Here is an 18,737-nt window from a genome sequence, read left to right on the forward strand (position 1 = left end):
TTTTTATTCACATTAAATAGATCACATGAACAATAAAGTTGAGTTTGTACATAAAACCTTTGAACATTTGTTGAACTCAAAATTGTGACTTGTTTTTTTACACGTTAGACTAAATACTAATTTGTTCTATAAACTTTATGAAAATTCATGTAGGTAATACTCTTGGTCTATACTACTGAAGAAATTATCTGTGGGGTGTATTTCAAAAGAATGTGAATGTTCTGAAAACCAACATCTGAACATAATCTCCAAGTATACAAAGTGATGATTTAGCATATTTAAAGTACTAAGGAGGTGGAAAGGTAGAAAAGTGACAATTTTTTTTTTTTTTTTTTTTTTTTTGCTGTTGGTGTTTTATTTGTACTTGATTTTGAAAATAGAGTAATTAAAAATGAGGGGCAAACTATAATCAAAATGAGTTAGAAGGAATTTTGTTATGTTAGAATGAGTAAGGATAGTTGTTTCTCTTGTATTCATTTGTAGAACATGTAACAAGGCTATTCTTCAGATCAAGAATTTCAGTGAATTGATGGGCTACAGAATTCAAACAGTACATTTAATGTATGTGCACATGTAACTTTATAGCTTATTATAGAATTCTTTCAGTCTAATTTCAATTTTCTAACCCTATTCGTTCCTATCTCATTTTTTCTATTTTTTATATAATAAAGCTTGGATGGCACTTATCTGGTCCAAAGGTTAGCATTTCAACCCTTTCCAGCCAATGAATTAAAGACTTCAACAAACAAAACCTCAGTTGCATATCATTGCATCTTTATTTCATGCATTAATTTACCTAATATCCTATAATTATGTGAATCAACTTTAACTTGAATTGGAGAAGAACTTGAATTAACTTGAATATGGAACAACATAATGTTCTGTTTTGTTTCATTTTTTTCTTTCTTGGGAACTCTGTGAATCAATTATGTAAATACACAGCAAATTTGAAACTAAAAGTCACAAACCACGTCTTTTTTTTTTTTTTTGCGGTACGCGGGCCTCTCACTGTTGCGGCCTCTCCCGTTGTGGAGCACAGGCTCCGGACGCACAGGCTCAGCGGCCATGGCTCACGGGCCTAGCCGCTCCGCGGCATGTGGGATCTTCCCAGACCGGGGCACGAACCCGCGTCCCCTGCATCGGCAGGCGGACTCTCAACCACTGTGCCACCAGCGAAGCCCCACAAACCCCGTCTTAAAATCTAGACATAATTTTTCCTGTCGTGATAGGATAGAAGCACACTTTATTTTGAAATTAAGATCGGTAATTTACCAATACGATAAATTTTTCTGCAGTGATATGAGGGGATCTGGATAGCCAGATGAAAATTACAACTTCTGATTTTAATAAAATTATTGCTAAATTCCTTTGTGGAAGCATTACTCTCTAAAACCTTAAGCTTGGTGGCTTAAAACCTCAGGCATTTATTTTTTTCACAGTCCTGGAAGCTAGAAATCCATTATCAAGGTGTCAGTAGGACCATGTTTCGTCTGACAGCTTTAGGAATAACTCCTTCCTTTCCTCCTCCTAGCTTCTGGTGGACCCTGCGACCCTTGGCATTCCTTAGCTTGTAACTGCATCACCCTGATCTCTGCCTTTGTCCTCACATAGGCTTCTTCCCTCTGTATGTCTCTTTTGATGTGTCCTCTCTTCTTTTAAGGACATCAGTCACTGGATTTAGATCCCAGCCTAATCCAGTATGACTCCATCTTAATTAATTACATCTGCAAAAGCCCTATTTCCAAATGAGGTTACATTTTGGGGTTCTGGTTAGACATGAATCTTGAGAGGACACTATTCAATCCACTACAATTACCAGTTAAAAATTTTAGGTAAATGTATTATATTTGTAGATCAGAGGAATTATGTAAACTGAGCATTTGGAACAAGTAGAAGACTGACAAGTGGATGATAGAGATGAATGAAATGGAAAATAAATCTAAATATAGTACTAACTTCATTTTGGGAGGGACCCTGGCTGTCTGTAAGTCTAGGTTTTTTATAAAGGGTGCCCCTGTACCTCCAAATTTCTGACTTGACTGACAGCTCTGAAGTCATCTTGTCCATTCCAGCCTTCAGTGTGATCGACAATGGTTCTCATGCTGGCAACAAGCTGGCCATGCAAGAGTCTCTGATCCTCCCTGTTGGTGAGGCAAACTTCAGGGAAGCCATGCACATTGGAGCAGAGGTTTACCACAACCTGAAGAATGTCATCAAGAAGAAATATGGGAAAGATGCCATCAATGTGGGGGATGAAGGCTGGTTTGCTCGTGAAGAAGAAAGAAGCTCTGGAGTTGCTGAAGAATGAGATCAGGATAGCTGGCTACACCGATGAGCTTGTCATTGCCATGGACTTGGCTGCCTCTGAGTTCCTCAGGTCAGGGAAGTGTGACCTGGACTTCAAGTCTCCCAATGATCTCAGCAGGTACACCACACCTGACCAGTTGTTCGACCTGTACAATTCTTTCATCAAGGACTACCCATTGGTGTCTATTCAAGATCTCTTTGACCAAGATGACTGGGAAGCTTGGCAGAAGTTCACTGCTAGTACAGGAATCCAGGTGGTGGGGGACAATCTCTCAGTGCCCAGCCTGAAGCAGATTTCCAAGGCCGTGGGTGAGAAATCATGCAGCTGCCTCCTGCTCAAAGTGTAGCAGATCGGCTCCCTGGCCAATTCTCTTCAGGTGTGCAAACTGGCTCAGTCCGGTGGGTGGGGCATCATGGTGTCTCATAACTCATAACCGAAGTTATCTTCATTGCTTGCCTGGTGGTGGAGCCCTGCACTGGGCAGATCAAGACTGGTGCACCTTGCCTAACCCAGTACTTGGCCAACTACAACCAGATCCTCATAATTGAAGAAGAACTGGGCAGCAAGGCTAAATCTGCTAGCAAGTAGTTCAGAAACCAGGTAGCCAAGTAAGTTCTGGGCAGGTGAGCACCTGAGCCTTTCAGTCACTAGTTGGCTGGCTAGAACCCTGCTTCTGATGTTTACGCAGATAGTTCAAGGTCTCAGTTGATACATGTAGGGGCTTCTGGTAGTTAATGCCCTTCTATTATCCCTGTGATGTTCTCTCACTGCTTCCTTAGAACTGCTTCAGAAGCCAAGTTGACCACCTGAAACTCTGTTGGAAACCTTAGCTCTGTAATCATGTCATTGACCCAAATCATAGTTTTTCTCATCTTTCTTTCCACCAACTGTCTGGAGCCATGAGAATCTACAGTGCAATCTCTGAGGTGTCCACAGGCAAGATCCTTAGTGGTTCTGTGTGCAAAATAAAAAGACCTCAGTGACCAGTAAAAAGAAATTAAAGTATCAAAAAGAACATTTAATTAATAAAAGTTAATATATAAGGAAAACTTTTTCATACCCCTTCATTTTATCCTATAACAATATAATATGTTCTTTTTGGTGAACAAGGAAAAATTCACGTAAAACAATTTTCTTTGTTGTTTTTACAAAGTACTGAGAAAAGTTTAATTATGTTTTGGGATATAATGATTTTCATGCACAACTGTGAGATCTTAATTTTTTTGTTCTTTTTATTTTTTATTGTGAGTCGTAACATACAGACAGTAAAGTATATAGGACACAGTCATACAGCTTCAGGATTTTTTTCACAAATGCCTCTGTAATCACAAGCAGTTCAAGAACAGGACTTTTCCAGCATTCTAAAAGTCCCTTTCATGTCCCCCTCCAATTACAACCCCCTCTTTCTTTCTCTAAAATAAACACTATCCTGAATTCTAACACAATATAGTAGTTTTGGCTGCTTTGTACTTTATCTTCATAGAATCATGTAGCATGTACTTATATGAGTCTGACTTCAGTTACTTGACATAATGTTTGTGTGACCCATCCCCATCTTTGAGTGGTTTTACTTTAGTTCATATATTTTCATGGCTATTTATTAATATCCCCAAATTTACATATCCCTTCAACTGCTCATGGACATTTGGGTTATTCTGAGTTTAGGCTACTATGAAGAAAGTTGCAAAACATTAAAAAAAAATCCTTGACCATGAAGTCATCACGCATGTGCATGTATTTCTATTGTGTTATTATTTAATTAATTAATTAAACTCTGTTGCTAACTCTGATACAAATCCTAGGATTCCAGGAATGCCAAGAGTGGGCAGGTTCTGTATATTGAGTTGGGACTTGGAAAAATCTATTCCCCAGGTATCAAAGTGAACAGAATAAAAACATAGCCCTTAAAGCAACTGTCAACAGTTTTGAAACACCTCCATCCCTAAAATTAGCTTAATAAAATTAATTGATCACAATTGTCTACAAAATTATTAGTATAAGCATAATTTACCAAACAACTCAGGTAAAAGTTAGTCCTATAGATAGGCCTGCATAAAATACCAAATAAGCCAAATAACAACAGCAAAATAGAAAACAACAAAAATGTTCTGTCCTTAGTCATTCTAGTGCTTAACGCTTGGTTGTGATGAAAGGAATAACCATAATAGCAGGCTTGCTAATATGCCAGGGCCCAACAATAAGAACTCCCTCTCACTGAACCTATAATAGGTGACTGCTGAGTGCTCAACCAATTAGCAATAGAGACTAAAGTTAAGCCCTTGGAAAGACACCATCGTTTGAGCAGCTTAGCTAGCCACCATAGGATAGACTGATTACATTGGATCCTTTTCATCCTGGAAGGGTAAATAATTATCCCCGTGCTGGATTGATACATATTCTGGGTAACCAAGATGACTTTAAACTTCCCCTCAGTTTAACGAAGCTTTGGACAAGTTTCTTCAAACTATAGACCACTGACCTGGCTTTTCTTAGAGCATTTACTTCAGAAACTTTCAACTGTAAATTCTTGTTCTGTTCCTTTGAAATGTATGTAAGTCTGCTTCTAACCTCTTACCAGTTCTATAGCTCAGGAAATGTCTTTCTCAAGGACCTGGAAACCATCTCTTTGAAATGTAAACATCAAAAGGAGATAACACCCCTATTTCCTAGTCTCTGAGAGAGGGTAGGAGCCTAACTTCGTGAGGCAACACTTAGCAAACACAAATAGCCTAATTAAAGAGAAGAAGATTTGCAAACTCAGGAAAAGCTCAATGTGTTGGATGCATACCATTGATCAACCCTACCCCCAAAGTCCTCCAATACTTTTCCACTAGCTCATCCCAGTGCTTAAAGTCTTTCCCATCTTTTGTTTCAGTGGAGTTGAATTCGGTCTCCTTCCCTGTTGTAATAGTCTTGAATAAGCTCTTTTTGTCCTGCTTAACTTTGCTTGATGCAATTTTTGCTTTGACCTGGGTGTGGCTAAGTGTTTTCCTTGTCTGTCTGCAGTGGCTTGGCCAGTAAGTCTACTCATGGACTAACAAATTGATTTATTGTAATAAGATTATGAACAGCGCCTTAGAAAAGCAATCAGCAATATGGTGAAGATGATGCAACAATAAGTACAGTTCCAAGAAATTCTGTGAACCTAATACTCTTAATACTCCTGATAGATAGAATACCTTTGTCTGAGTGCCCTTTCACCATTGCTCTCAAGGACACAATTGATTAATTTTTGCCTCATTGAGCAACTTTTGGCCTCTGCACTAGAGGTCCTGGTTCTGAGGGGAGGGACATGTTTACACGAGAACATATTAAGGATTCCACTAAACTTGAAATTATTGATCCAACTAAGTTATGTTGAGTCCCTCATGCCAGTAAAACAAGGAACAGAAATGGAGTTACTATACTGGCAGGGATAACTGACCACATTTATCATGAGGCAGTGGGGTGGCTGCTGTGTAATGGGACAGGGAGAAGTATGTCTGGAGTTAAGGAGATTCCTTAGGGTTCCCCTTAGTGCCCTTATTGAGTCAAAACCTTACATGGCAATTGCAGGAAACACAATCTGGCAAAGATATGGTAACCAAAGTATCAGAATTCTCAGGCATGAAAGTATGATTTATCACCCTGGACAGGCACTCCTGGCTAGCTGAAGTGCTGACTCAAGTTGTGAGAAATCTAGTATGAGACGTAGAAGAGGGATATAAAGAATACCGGCTGTGGTCAGCCTCAGGACCAATTACAGCAGCAAGGCTTCCTACCATCATCTTGCAATTTGTTGGTTTTTGTTGTTGTGTTTTTTTTTTTTTTAAAAAATTGTGACCAACCTTTAAGAAGCAGTGACATTAATAGAACTGTGCATTTAATGTAGGGCCTGAGGAAGACCTGAACAATGTAAAGTGGAGTCATTTATTGCCATGCCCTTCCCAATACTGCAAGTAGTTCCCTATATTATGACTAGTCTCCAAATGTCAATCTCCACATCCTGGTACCTCAGGACACTTTCTGGAAGCACAGAAGGCTGTTCTCTGTGCACTCTTAGTTCTGGGAATGATCAGGGGATTCACATCATTCTGGGAGTTGAGGAATAAATACACAACTGCCTCGCCTCTTAAGTGACAGAGTTTTAAAGTGTGATTTTATACCACTTCTTAGAGTTTCCCCAGTGGATTAAATTCCATTAGCCCACCATGACAGAAATGCACCTTTTATGACTGGCTTTTTTTCCTATGGTTTTCTCACATCTCCACCAGTGACATTTGTACTCCAAAATAATTATTTGCACTCAAGTTTTTTAATCTTAGTATCTGCTTCTAGGAAGAAAACAAAATCACACATATAAAATATGACTTCTGACAATTGACTATGTAAGAAGGAAGTAATTTCTAAATCTCTATGTTATACAAAATAATAGTCATCTGTATAATTTTTTAAAGATCCTGATAGAATATTTCTAGATCAAATTGAATTTTCTTGTCTATTTTAATTTATGAATATATATATATATGAATGTGGGTTTAAATTGTACAAATATTATTTCTTATATAATAAAAAACTTTTGTGATAAGATAAAGGTTATCTTGATTACTTCCTTTACTTTAGTTGCCCAGAAGTTTTTCAAATTTCACTCCTTAAGGACAAGCATTCACAGAGTAGTTAAGTCTTTGGTCAATTGTGTCAGATCAGAAGTGTGTCTTGGGATTAAGTTAAAGAAGTTAAAAAATATAGAATTATGACTTGTTGCTTACTGACTGACAAAAGCTAGAATTTGTAGTTCAAATATGAAGGAAGAAAATAAACAGCACAATTGGTTACGTGAGAAACACTGATTTATGGAACAAAAATGTATTGCTTTTTAATGATAATGTTTTTGTTGTGTTCTTTAGCAAGGCGAAAATAAAGCTGAGTTGATAATTCCAGGTTTTCACGTATTTTTTTCATAATAAATGTCTTATATGTAATATGGCCATTAGACATGAGAATGTTTAAACCTGAATTAAAATGAATGTTCAAACTTGAATAGATTATATTATCTATGCAGTTGATCCACTTTAATGATTAAGGAAGTTCAAATGAATGCATCAGCTATTTTTTATCTAGTGTTTGTCTTTTATGAATGTAAACTGTGGAGCAATTACTATAATTGTTATTAAGTTAAGAAATGATACACAAAGCCAAGGTATACCCAAAATTAAAACTATCAGAATTTTGACTGACGTAAACTGAATAAAATATGTGTGTATCTCTACATGTATATTTCACTACATTTGTTATCCAAATACAAAAGCATTTCCAAATACAAAATAAATCCACAGCTATATTATGTCTTAGGAAGGTTTAGATATTCACTAGCCCATAAGTCAATGTGTATTTAACACAGTGAAATGGTTGTTATTTTAGAACCAACTTTTCAACAATATCTTCACGCTTGCATTAAAAATTCACCAAATTAAATGTTTCTAAATGTCTAATAGCAGGGATATGCCTGTTTGATATAATGGATATAATAAATATTTATTATAGGTCTAAAGAATTATACTGTCTATGAAATGCTATCATAGAAAAACATGTTATTCACTTCACATAAACAGACATTTTAAAAAGTATTAGGAATCCGATTTTTAAAAATATTAGTATAATTTCTAACAAATCCCAGAGACCAAATGGATAACTCCATCTTGGCCCTTATGTTCTTTTCTCCCCAGACCTTTGGAGACCTCTTTGATTATCAGCATAACATTTTCTCACCTCTTAGGCTCTGTATATGCTTCAATAGTCTCCTTTACATTTGGCTTACTCACTCAGCAATACTGCAGAACTTGTTTCATAGAAGGAAATAAGCTATATATGGACAGGAAAATTAAGCAATAGCTCGAGATTTACATTTTTTTTTAATCTCTACTTTCATTTCTATCAACATCCTTCTGGGACTTAGCTCTATTCCTTTATTTATTGTTTATGTTAGCCTACATTTCTCCTCTTATCTTTACTCCTTTTCCTTTTTCTTTTCTAACTAGTAGTAAAGATGGCAATCTCTTTTATCTTGTTTACTTTCTTTTAAAGTCCTTTGTTCCATCATAACAATATTTACCCATCCTAACGATATTTACCTACAGAGGGCCTATCATCTGGATTATTTTTGCTAACATCTTAGAATGGCAGTATGTCAGATAGGCTCACTAAGACACCGGAGTATAGTATAACTGAATACTAATTATAGTTGGGAAAGATCATGCAATTTGTTTACTTGGGTCTGCAAACACTTGAGGGTGCTGTGGAAAGTTAGAGCATTGATGTTCAAATCATTTCAAATAACGTCAGACTGCCTCCTGGCAGTCATTTTCTGTTTTGTCCTTCACAGAAGTTTTAATTAGGTGGATCAAAGTTAGTGCTCAAATCATAAACAAGGAAAAAATGAAAAAGTCAGCATGGATTTTTATACAAACAAGGGCTGAATGATTCAGATTAGAAGGGGAAAAAAAGAACTAAAAGATGCAGTTTAGACTTAAAATAATTTTAAAGTAATTGAATTAAGATATGCAAATATACTTTGAAAAATGTCTGATGAAAGTACATCTAAAAGCAGATCCTGAATCACAGCAGGGTCATTAGTATAATAGAAAAGTCAATGAGAAAATTAATTATAACTATAAATCCATAGTTTATAGTAGGTCTAAAGAAGTATTTCCTTCATGTATACAAGACTGAACTGCTTTTTAAGCTGGTGGACAATGGCTTAGAGAAAGCTCATTAAGCTGTTTCATATTTTTCTGTGTCCCTGCCTCAGTTGGATGACAATTTAATTATAAATAGGATTTATGAAATCAATAGATACATATTAAAAGTAAATTTGTGTCTTTTCAAGTATAATTTATATAACCAGTTGGATAGATAGTGATAAATACACAGAGAATATTTAATAGCTATGTCTACCTATGGAAAATTCAAGTAAAGATTATATTTTATGTGCTAGAAAATAGGGAAGTATAAGGATAATGATAAGGAGATACCATTATGCCTACTACAATTGTTCAAATGAACCCAATTTTCTATCACTTTGTTTTACAAACTTGTTGCTATGTGAACTGAATTCTAATGATCAAATATTTTTATAAATACTTGCAGGGGAATTTACAGTGATTTGGAATACCACAAAGAAAAAGATAGTGCAACATGTTTTTAAAATAAGTGTTGAATTCTGATACAACACAGCATCAGAATCTTGTATTGTTTTGGTCTTTGACTGAGAGGTTACCTAAGGGATTATGGCATATGATCTTTCCAAACAAAATCAGTTGTCATCAGATCTATTTTGCATATTTCTTTTTGAACACTTCAGTTTTCATGAGTAAAATATGCAGGTGCAATGTGTAAATAATAAAACTAGAGACATGAAAACCCTAAGCCTTTCTATTTATCTAGTGGTAGAAAATATAAATTGCTACTGAAAAGAAACTTTAGCCATGTGTGTAAAATTCCATAAAAGCAACTAAAGGCACTTCTGGGGAAAAAATATTTATTTAATTATCATGATCTAAAATTTAAAACACTTGAAGTTCCCCTTATATTTAGCTGATTAATACATCTTTATAATTTACTTACGAACTCTGATTCAAGACTGAGTCATAGTGCTTACTTTTTTTCTTACAGTGTACTTTATTTAGTTTTACCTCACTTGAAATAATAGAGGATAGAGACACAATGAAATTATGCCTGGAGATCTATTTGCTTGCAACAAAAGCATAATCAGTACATTTAGGTGTTGTGAACTTAACATATTTTTCTGACTTGAAAATTTAGATTGCTTATTTTTCAAGTGGACCTAGTCATTACTACCTCTTCAGCAATTCCTTAAAAACAAGTGGAGCTCTGGCAGGAGAATGCATCACTAAAAAAATTATTTGGCCATATTTTTAAGAATATTTTGAAAAATACAGCCTAGAAAAATATACTTGAAAATAGCATATATATGTTATTTTTTTCCTTTTAAAAGAAGAAATGCAATAAATAAAGATTATAGCCTTGATTACATCTTAAAAGTAATAAAAGAAAGGGGAATTGAGGAGTTAAGAAAGAAGGATAAGAACATATGGAATATTTTCCAGGATAAATCATATTAGGCCACAAAATAAGTCTTAATAAATTTAAAAAGATTGAAATCATATAAAATATCTTTTTTGATCACAATGGAATGGAATCAGGAATTAACAGCAGAAAACTGGGGAATTCACATATATGTGGAAATTAAACAACACATTCTTAAACAACCAACGGGTCAAAGAAGGAAGCTTGAGGGAAACTAGAAAATATATTGAGATAAATGAAAAGGAAAATACAACATACAAAATTTATGGGACTCAGTGAAAACAATAGTAGGAGGGGAATTTATACCTATAAACATTTACATTAGGAAAGAAGAAAGATAAATGAGCAACTTAAGTTTACACCTTAAGGAAGTACAGAAAGAACAAACTAAGCCAAATCTACCAGAGGAAGGAAATAATAAAGATCAGTTCAGAGGTAAATAAAGTAGAGAACAGAAAAACAATAAAGAGAATCAATAAAACCAATCCTTAAAAAACTAAAAATGGAACTGCCATATGACTCAGCAATCCCACTCCTGGGCATATACCCAGAGAAAAGCATAATTCAAAAACACACATGCACCCCAATGTTCATAGCAGCACTATTTACAGTAGCCAGGACATGGAAACAACCTAAATGTCCATCAACAGAGGAATGGATAAAGAAGATGTTGTACATATATGCAATGGAATATTACTTAGCCATAAAAAGGAATGAAATTGGATCATTTGTAGAGACGTGGATGGACCTAGAGACTGTCATACAGAGTGAAGTAAGTCAGAAAGAGAAAATCAAATATATTAATGCATATATGTGGAATCTAGAAAAATGATATAGATGATCTCATTTACAAAGCAGAAATAGAGACACATATGTAGTGAACAAATGTATGGATACCAAGGGGGAAAGGGGTGGGGTGGGAGGAATTGGGAGATTGGGATTGACACGTATTGACTACTGATACTATGTATAAAATAGATAACTAATGAGAACATACTGTAGAGCACAGGGAACTCTACTTAATGCACTGTGGTGACCTAAATGGGAAGGAAATCCAAAAAAGAGGGGATATATGTATATGTATAGCTAATTCATTTTGCTGTACAGTAGAAACTAACACAATATTGTAAAGCAACTATACTCCAATAAAAATTAATTTAAAAAATAAAATGAACTTTGTATTTTGGAATAATTTTAGACTTACCAAAATGTAGCAAAATGGTATACAAAGTTCATGTGTACACTTCACCCAGTTTCCCTTGATGTTAACAACTTATGTAACCCTGTTACATTTGTCATAACTAGGAAATTAGTGTCAGTAAATTATAATATTTAAAAATAAAAAAAGAAAATCAATAAAACCATGATTTAGTTCTTTGAAAATATCAACAGAATTGGCAAACCTTTAGCAAGATTGGCTAAGAAAAATAGAAGATAAAAATAACTAAATCAGAAATAAAAGTGGGAATATTATTACTTATTTTACAGGAAAAATTTTACAGATTTTACAGAAATATGAAGGTGAGAATTATTTGGGGAGAGGTTAATTATTGTCTTACTGAGCAAAAGTGATTTAAAACTAAGTCACTATTCTAAATTGAATAATAGCAGTGTGCATGGACTGAATAAAGAAAACAATTTCTCTTACCAGGCTGTGAAGGTAGCTATCACATCACATTCTACTTCAAATCATAGAAATGGCAATGTAAAATGCTCAGGGTTATCAACTTTTTGTCTTAGTCAATTTTTATCTTTTTCATCAATTTTATTTCCATTTTATTTATGACTTTAAAATAAGATTAAACTCAATAGAAAGCTATAGCATGGCCATGTATTGGAAGAAAATTATTAAAAAGATACACAATTATCTTAACTTTGTGTATTAATTAATTTAATATCATTTCTCTGAAACTCCAAATGGATCTTTATTAACCTCAAGTAAATATTCCAAAACCCATTTGCAACAACAAACGAGTGACAATTATAAAACAATTTAAGCAGTAGAATAATGAGAGAACTGGCACAATATGGTTCACCAAATAATTGTAAAGCCCTAATAATTATGACATGCTACAGGTACAAGATCAATGAAAGCAAAGAATAATCTCAGAAAACAATGTTAGCAATTATATGCACCAAAGAAAAGGTGTTTATTATCTATGATTTTTTTTTTTGCGGTACACGGGCCTCTCACTCTTGTGGCCTCTCCCGTTGTGGAGCACAGGCTCCGGACGCGCAGGCTCAGCGGCCATGGCTCACAGGCCCAACCGCTCCGCAGCATGTGGGATCTTCCCGGACCGGGGCACAAACCCGTGTCCCCTGCATCGGCAGGCGGACTCTCAACCACTGCGCCACCAGGGAAGCCCTATGATATTTTTTAGAAGGAAGTTTTTGAGAGCAAGTAATGATTTACTTCTTCTGGTAGGTCCTGTATGCATCCTTTGACAAATAAAAAAGGAAAGTTGATTGTCCAAAACTCTCTTCAGACATATGAATGATATTCTGTAAAGAGCAGGGAATGATGTGAAAATATCAAAGAGAAATTTAAGCATCTACATTGAACGGAAACATTTAGATAATATAAGAACTATTAAATAACAGGATACCTGATGAGATTACATGAGACAAATCTCCTTGAGGAGATTTAGAGTAAAGCTCTATATTGCTCATTAGCTTTCTGGTTTTAACAGTGGTATCTTGGAAAAGAGATTGTGTTATGAGGAGCCCAAGGTTTATTTATACCATATGTATTTAAAATTTTATTATTAATAAAAAGTGATTTTCAAGCAATTGCAGAAAATTAAGTATCCTTCAGGTGGTTCAAGAAATATGGTAAATTTTGAAGAAAAAAACGAATTCAAATTTCTATGTCACATCATCACAAAAATAAATTCCAGAAGAGTTGAAGAGTTAACTACAGAACATAGAAATATAAAACCAAAAGTAAATACAAGTGAATACTTGAGAATTATAAAAAAATTTTTTTCTAAGTATCAACAAAAGAAATTTTAAGCTGGAGGTGGTGGTAACTGATATACCGGAATAGCTATGAATTTTACATTATGGTATTGAAAAATACATAAATATTAAAGTTAAAGACAAATAACAAACAGAAACTTAGTTTAGAGCATGTAACTCTAACAGTAAATAAATAACAGTATACAACATGATGAGCAAAACCAGATATCTCAATACAAAATTTGGCCAGAGAAAGAACAAGCATTTCATAAAAGAAGAAATATATAGGCACGTAGATCAGTGGAACAGAATTGAGTTTCCAGAAATAAACCCATGCATATATGTTCAATTAATTTTTAACAAATGAGCCAAGAATATACAAAGAGGAAAGAACAGTGTTGGGAAAACTGGACAGCCACATGCAAAGAAACAAAACTAGACTACTATCTTAGATACAAAAATTCATGCACAATCGGTTAAAGACCCATTAAAGACTTTAATATAAAACCTTAAATCATAAAACTCCCAGAAGATCAATATAGGCAGTAAACTTGGTGATGATTTTTTTTAATCTGACACCAAAAGCAAAGGCAGCAAAAGCAAAAGTAGGGATTAGCAGAAGTGAACTGTTATATACAGAAGAGATAAACAACAACATCCTACTGTACAGCACAGGGAACTATATTAAATATCTGTGATAAAACATAATGGAAAAGAATATGAAGAAGAATATATATATATATAACTGAATCACTTTGCTGTGCAGCATAAATTAACACAACATTGCAAATCAACTATACTTCAATAAAATAAATTTTTTTAAAAAAGTAAAAATAAACAAGTGGGACTACATCAAACTAAAAAGCTTTATCACAGCAAAGGAAATCATCAATAAAATGAAAAGGCAACCTACTGGCTGAATGGGACAAAATATTTACAAATCATATAGCTGATAAGAGTTTAATATCAAAAAATATAAAGAACACTTACAATCCAATTGCAAAAAAACCCGAACAATCCAATTAAAAAAAAAATATAGGCAGAGAATCTGAATAGACATTTTTCCAAAGAAGATATACAGACAGCCAGCAGATATATGAAAAGATGCTCAAAATCAGGGAAATGCAAATTAAAATCCCTGTAGGATATCACCTCACACCTTTTAGAATTTCTATTATTAAAAAGATGAAAAATAACAAGTGTTGGAGAAGGTGTGGAGAACAAGGGACACTTGTGCACTCTTGAGGGTAATGTAAATTGGTGCAGCCACTATGGAAAACAGTATAGCAATTCCTCAGAAAGTTAAAAATAGAACTACCATATGATCTATCAATTCTGGGTATTTATCCAAAGAAAATGAAAATACTAATTTGAAAATATACATGCATACCCCCATGTTCATTGCAACGTTATTTAAAATAGCGAAGATGTGGAAGCAAGCTAAGTGTCCATCAATGGATGAATGGATAAAGAAGATGTGGTATATATACATACATACACAATGGAATACTATTTAGTCATAAAAGAGAATGAAATCTTGCCATTTGTAACAACATGGATGAAAGTTGTGGGCGTTATGCGAAGTGAAATACATCAGACAAAGTCAAATACTGTATAACCTCACTTACATGTGGATTCTAACAAACAAACAGAAACCCCCCAAACCCACCAAAACAAAAACCAAGCTTATAAACACAGAGAACAGATTGGTGGTTGTGGGACTGGAGGGGGTGGTATGAAACGGATGAAGGTGGTCAAAAAGTACAAACTCCAGGGCTTCCCTGGTGGCACAGTGATTGAGAGTCCGCCTGCCGATGCAGGGAACACGGGTTCGTGCCCCAGTCCGGGAAGATCCCACATGCCGCAGAGTGGCTGGGCCCATGAGCCACACACAACTACTGAGCCTGCGCGTCCGGAGCCTGTGCTCTGCAACGGGAGAGGCCACAACAGTGAGAGGCCCGCGTACCGCAAAAAAAAAAAAAAAAAAAAAAAGTACAAACTCCAGTTATAAAATACGTAAGCCATGGGGATGTAATGTACCACATGGTGACTATGGTTAATAATACTGTATTGTATATTTGAAAGCTGCTAGGAGAGTAGGTCTTCAAAGTCCTCATCACAAGAAAAGAAAATTTGTAACTGCATAAGAGAATGGATGTTAACGAGACTTATTCTCGTGGTCATTTTACAATATATACAAATATCTAATCATTATACTGTAGATCTGAAATTAATACAGTGTTATATATAAATTATGCTTCAATAAAAAAGGAAGAAATACAAATATCCATTATATGTATAAAAAGAGAAAAACCTTTTAGTAACCAAGGACATTCCAATTATAAGAATGAAATAGGGGCTTCCCTGGTGGGGCAGTGGTTAAGAATCCACCTGCCAATGCAAGGGACAGGGGTTCGAGCCCTAGTTCAGGAAGATTCCACATGCCGTGGAGCAACTAAGCCCATGCACCACAACTACTGAGCCTGTGCTCTAGATCCTGTGTGCCACAACTACTGAAGCCTGTGTGCCTAGAGCCCGTGCTCCACAACGGGAGAAGCCACGGTGGTGAGAGGCCCTCTCACGGCAACAAGAAGTAACCCCTACCTTCCGCAAGAAGGTGGGGAGAAAAGCCTGCGCGAGGCAGTGAAGACCCAATGAAGCCAAAAATAAAGAAAGAAAGTAAGTAAATTTATAAAGAAAAAAAATGAAATAAAAGTGATAAAAAATTGGAAAAATGAAAAGTTTATAACTTTGAGTATTATATGTTAACATTTATAAATGTTGAAGTGGAATGTTATCAGACTGTTAAATTCTTGGCTGGTTAAGAAGAGTATCATGGCCTGATGTGAAAAATTGGTACTATGTTTTGGACATACTGATCATATTGTACTTAAAATGACAGTACCAATTTACATTCTATCCAGGAGCACAAGAAAGTGTTATGCCAATACACATTCTTTCATTAAGTGAGTAAACTATAAATGTGTCCTAAGGAAATAGATATATGAATACAAATTTATATATACACAGCATCTCCATCTGTGGTGCCGTCAGTGTTATAGTAAAATTTTGTAAAATTTTATTATAGTAAAAATATTTAGACAATGTAAATATTCTAGAAAAGGTAAATTGTGATTTGGTACATGACTAAAACTGCACAGTGTTCATGCCTAGGAAACCTGCACTAGAGACTATGTCAACATCTGTCCATTACCCCTCTAACCAAAGCAGGGAAATCCAACTTAAGGAGCCACATTTGGAGTACTAATTATGTCATTGCTTCTACCAGCACCTTTTACCTCTAATTATAGCCCATGTTTTTTTTCAAATACAATTCAGTTTACCTATATGCCTCACTTTCAAAACAACATTTTGCCAACTCCTTGAGACTTCTGTGTCTCTAAACCTTGCAATTCCGGTAAATGGTAGCTGCTGAAGTTTGTCTAAGTAAACATCCATTATGGTAGTTTTATCTCAAAGAAATTGCCTGCATTCAACAATAAATTAAATTTTGTACTCTATAAAACATGAAAATGATGGAAACTTTAGTATTGCCATATTCTGCCATTTCTACTGTGCTTGATGGTATTTTGGAGCACTGGGAACTATTTTTTTTACCCATAACCCCAGCTGTAACCTTGTGTATTCTACTCTCAAATAATCTTGCAGATTGTTCCTGGGATCATTATATAGGTACACCCTTAAGGGTATCTCCTCAGTTAACATCTCCCTGACTGAAAACCTCTTTATTTCTAATCATCATCACCATTCTTAGATCTGACTGGGGTGCAGCCAGCCACACCCAATAGTCTGAGAGTGAGAGGTGACCACACCAGAAAGACCAACCATATCATTTAGGGTGAGGGCTTTGGGCCAAGTGATATCAGCCCCACCTCCAGGAGAGGGAATGCTGGAGATTGAGTTCATCACATGGGCAATCAATCAATCAATTCTGCTTTTGTAATGAGACCTCGATAAAATCTCTGGACATCTTGCTTCAAGTGAGCTTCCCAGATTGGCGGTGTTCCATGGATGTTGTCATCCATGCCAGGAGAGTAATGCATCTTGAAGACAATGAAAACTTCCATTTGGAACCCTCCTGGATTCTTCCCTATGTATCTTTCCACAGCTAACTTTAATGTATCCTTTCCCTGTAATAAATGTAAATGTGAGTATAATAGTTTCAGTGAGTTGAATTTTGTAAGACTTATTAGCAAATTAGTAAAACTGAGGGTGGTTTGGAGAAACAGCAAAACTTGAAGTTGGTGTCAGAAATTAGAGTGATCTAATATGGACTCTTTAACTTTGTAGTTGAACCCTTCTTACAGCTGGGGTCAGTAGTCTTGGGAAGACTTTGTGGTCTGGAGGACTGTGCCCTTAACTTCACAGTTTGGTTAGCTCCAGGGTAAGGGCCTTATTGTAATTTAGTCTTGGGTCTCACAAATATTAGCCTGGAGTTTAAAACTGAAGCAGATAAAGGGGTCAGGAAGAAGAATTTCAGTTGGGTTGAAATATTACTTAAAATGTTCAAAAAACTGAATGATGACCACTGGACTGGATGGTGGTGAATATGAAGGAGGGTGGTGTGAGAGGTATTGTCAGATCTGACTTACCTGATTTCTATGTGAATAGTCACTCTGTTATATGAAGTGGTATTGTAATATGAGAAAAGATGTGGCTGATACCAGCAAATATAGTGAAAATTATATAAATGATAGATAGATGATAGATAGATAGATAGATAGATAGATAGATAGATAGATAGATATACAGGACTTGCTGAGGAGGAGGTGGGGAAAAGGTAATAATTGAAGATAAACCCTAAGTTTTTGCCTTAAGCCACTGGATCTATTTAAATTGAAAATAAATTTTTGTCTCAATTTCAAGCATAGTAACTAAGTGTATCCTCCCTTCCATATACTAGTTTTCCACCAGGGGAGCTGAAGGGCATCTTTTAGCTATACCGATAAATGCCCTCACTTTGGAAAGTGAGAAGAATTCCACAGTTTAGAAAAACTGGAGTTGCTGGGTACTTGCCCCCAGAGCAGCTGCTATAATCATAGACCTAGTTTTGTTTCAGTGAACACAGGTGATCGCCTCATTCATATAAACAATAATGATGAATGCATCTTGTCAGAGTTGTCTGTAAGCTCTGTCTCTACAGCTTCTCCTTCAGAAAGCTGTTCTTAGGTGAGACCATGTCTCCATACATGGAGCATATAAAAGGCTTTCCTCAAGGAGGAAAGTCTCATCTGGGTGGATGAACTCAGACAATTTTTGCCATGGGCAACTAAATTTTATCGTTTCAAATAAGGAAGGGCATCTTAAAGTATTTATAGTTTTCCATTCACTGAGTTTTAAACAACCCACACTGCAATGTATTGGG

The 18,737-nt window shown here is 35.4% G+C and overlaps 1 pseudogene; it reads left to right on the forward strand.

Moving 5' to 3' along the window:
* Positions 1–1,875: 1,875 nt before the first annotated feature.
* On the forward strand, positions 1,876–2,920 carry LOC115863763 (alpha-enolase pseudogene; annotated as a pseudogene).
* The last annotated feature ends 15,817 nt before the right edge of the window (positions 2,921–18,737 follow it).

The sequence above is a fragment of the Globicephala melas genome, chromosome 5 (genome assembly GCF_963455315.2).
Source record: "Globicephala melas chromosome 5, mGloMel1.2, whole genome shotgun sequence".
NCBI classification, from domain to species: domain Eukaryota; kingdom Metazoa; phylum Chordata; class Mammalia; order Artiodactyla; family Delphinidae; genus Globicephala; species Globicephala melas.